General features: G+C 40.5%; 1 non-coding gene across 1 annotated transcript; it reads right to left on the bottom strand.

The window, feature by feature from the left end:
- Positions 1-745: 745 nt before the first annotated feature.
- Positions 746-852, bottom strand: LOC127109982 (small nucleolar RNA R71). Its single transcript, XR_007797222.1, has one exon. It is a non-coding gene; the product is annotated as a small nucleolar RNA R71 (small nucleolar RNA).
- Positions 853-2,892: the final 2,040 nt, after the last annotated feature.

Here is a 2,892-nt window from a genome sequence, read left to right on the forward strand (position 1 = left end):
TTACTTTTCATTGCACACTACAAAAACACCTATTTTGACTGCCTTTGATAAACACCATAACAACAGATAACGATAGATTGACACTTGGTCTCTGTGGTTCGATAATCTTTTATATTACTCTGATGCGTTCGTACACTTGGGAACACCAAGTTTAACAACGCATCAAGTTTTTGGCGCCGTTGCCGGGGACCAATTTCGTCAAATTTCATTTTCTTGTTGTTATATCGTTTAGACTTAGGTTATTTCCCGCCGGTCAATGCGAAGAACTCGCAGTACCGGAAGTTTAAGTTTAGTAAATCCTCTGGCGGAACCTGAACGTTACGCTCGCGCACGTTTATTCTTTCATAGAATTAAGAGAGCTATGGCCGAAGATCAAAACCAAAGACCTCTTAAAGATTTCGCTCAACCATCTAACGAAGAACCTAGTTCTAGTATAGTAAACCCAATCATCCCAGCCAATAATTTTGAACTTAAACCATCCTTATTGCAATTAGTGCAACAGAGACAATTCGCGGGTCTCGCTACCGAGAACCCTAACCAACATTTAAAAATCTTTCTTCAATTAGCAGATACTTTTAAAACCAATGGAGCTTCTCCTGAGGCAATACGTTTAAGATTATTCCCTTTTCCCCTCAGAGATAAAGCCCTATCATGGTTAGATTCCCTTCCACCCAATTCCATTACGACTTGGGATAACCTTAGAAGAGTTTTTCTTGCTAGATATTTTCCCCCGAGTAAGACCGCCGTTCTTCGAAACCATATAACTAGATTTACCCAAAACCAAGGAGAATCGTTGTTCGAAGCTTGGGAGAGATATAAAGAGTTATTACGAGCATGCCCACATCATGGTTTAGAAAATTGGTTAATCATTCAAACCTTCTATAATGGACTTCATTATAACACAAAGATGACCATCGACGCTGCCGCAGGCGGTGCTCTGATGAACAAACCTTACCCTGAAGCTAGTGCCCTCATAGAAGACATGGCTCAAAACCATCAATCATGGGGAGTCGAACGAGCGACAGTGGAGAAGAAGGAAGCCCGAGGAGGAGTGCATGAACTAAGCTCTATAGACATGATGCAAGGTAAAATGGACGCATTAGCTCTCAAAGTCGAGCATATGTACATGAACTTGAATACTATCTCCACAGTTTCGTCGGATTGTGAGATATGTGGAACCCAAGGACACTAATCCGCAGAATGCAGTCTATTGAACGAAACCCACTCCGAGCAAGTGAACTACACCCAAGGGAACCCATATTCAAATACCTATAACCCTGGATGGAGGAATCACCCTAACTTATCCTATAGAAACAATAACCCAATTCAAAATAATGCACCTCCGAGACCTAGTTATCAAGCCCCTAGATCAAATCAACCTATGCAACCTGTACCACCAAAGTCCAGCCTTGAGAAAATTATGGAAAATTTTATCACCGCTCAAACCCAACAAAACAAGGAGTTCATGAACCAAAACATTCATGTTAACGAATTGATTACTCAGTTAGGAACCAAGGTTGACCAAATAGTTACTCATACCAAGATGCTTGAAACACAGATCTCTCAGGTAGCTTTAAACCAAGCCCCTCAGACTACACCTGGAGGACAATTCCCTGGACAACCTCAACAAAATCCGAGAGGACAAGCCAATGCCATTACCCTAAGAAGTGGGAACGCTTATGATGAGCCACCAAACCCAAGACTGAGTGAACCCGAAACTTCTAAGGAATGTACCAAACCCCCGGAAGAAGTAAAGGAACCAGAAGAATCTGAAAACCAGGATGGTCGAGAGAAAGGAGAAGAACCTAAAGATAAAATTTACGTACCGTCCTCGCCATATAAACCACCTATACCATATCCGCAAAGACTCAAACAAACCCAGATCAATAAACAGTACCAAATATTTATTAAAGTTATAGAAAAACTTCATGTAGAAATCCCTTTCACAGAAGCCATCACCCAAATACCTTCTTATGCAAAGTTTCTGAAAGACATCCTTACCAACAAACGTAGACTTGACGATCCGAAGCCTTTGGAATATAATGCTATTTCCGAGGACAAATTAGCAAAGAAAGATAAAGATCCTGGAAATTTCTCCATTCCTTGCCTTTTGGGTAATCATGTCATTGATAAAGCTTTTCTAGACTTAGGAGCTAGTGTGAGCTTAATGCCTCTAGCAGTTTGTGAGAGGTTAAACTTAGGAGAATTACAACCCACTAAGATGTCACTTCAGTTAGCCGATAGATCTGGCAAATATCCGATAGGCATTTTAGAAGATGTCCCAGTTAGGATAGGTAAACTATTTATCCCTACTGATTTTGTCGTCATGGACATCAAAGAGGACAATGATATACCAATTCTTCTAGGTAGACCATTCTTATCGACTGCAGGAGCCATAATAGATGTTAAGAAAGGAAAGTTGACATTTGAGGTAGGTGACGAGAAAATAGAATTTATACTTTCGAAATTTCTTATGGCACCTGTGATGGGAGACTCGTGTTATGCCTTAGATATCATGTATGAATGTGTTAGAGAATTAGAACAAAAAGAAATTATCAAGTTACCATCAACCCCCATAAAGGAAGATGATGACTTTAAAGAACCTTACATCGATGATAACCTTTACGAATGTTTATCCCTTACCCCATATCCTATGCCATGCCCTAAGAAACCAACCTTAGAACTTAAGGAACTGCCTAAGAATCTGAGATATGAGTTCCTCGATGAAAAGATGAACCGTCCAGTTATAGTCAGTGCTACCTTGAGCCAAGAGGAAACGAACCAACTTTTAGACGTTTTGCGAAGACATCCCTCAGCCTTAGGATAAAATATCTCTGACCTGAAAGGTATAAGCCCTTCCGTATGCATGCATCGGATTTCGTTAGAAGAAGA

This window comes from Lathyrus oleraceus, chromosome 7, assembly GCF_024323335.1.
Source record: "Lathyrus oleraceus cultivar Zhongwan6 chromosome 7, CAAS_Psat_ZW6_1.0, whole genome shotgun sequence".
Taxonomy (NCBI): domain Eukaryota; kingdom Viridiplantae; phylum Streptophyta; class Magnoliopsida; order Fabales; family Fabaceae; genus Lathyrus; species Lathyrus oleraceus.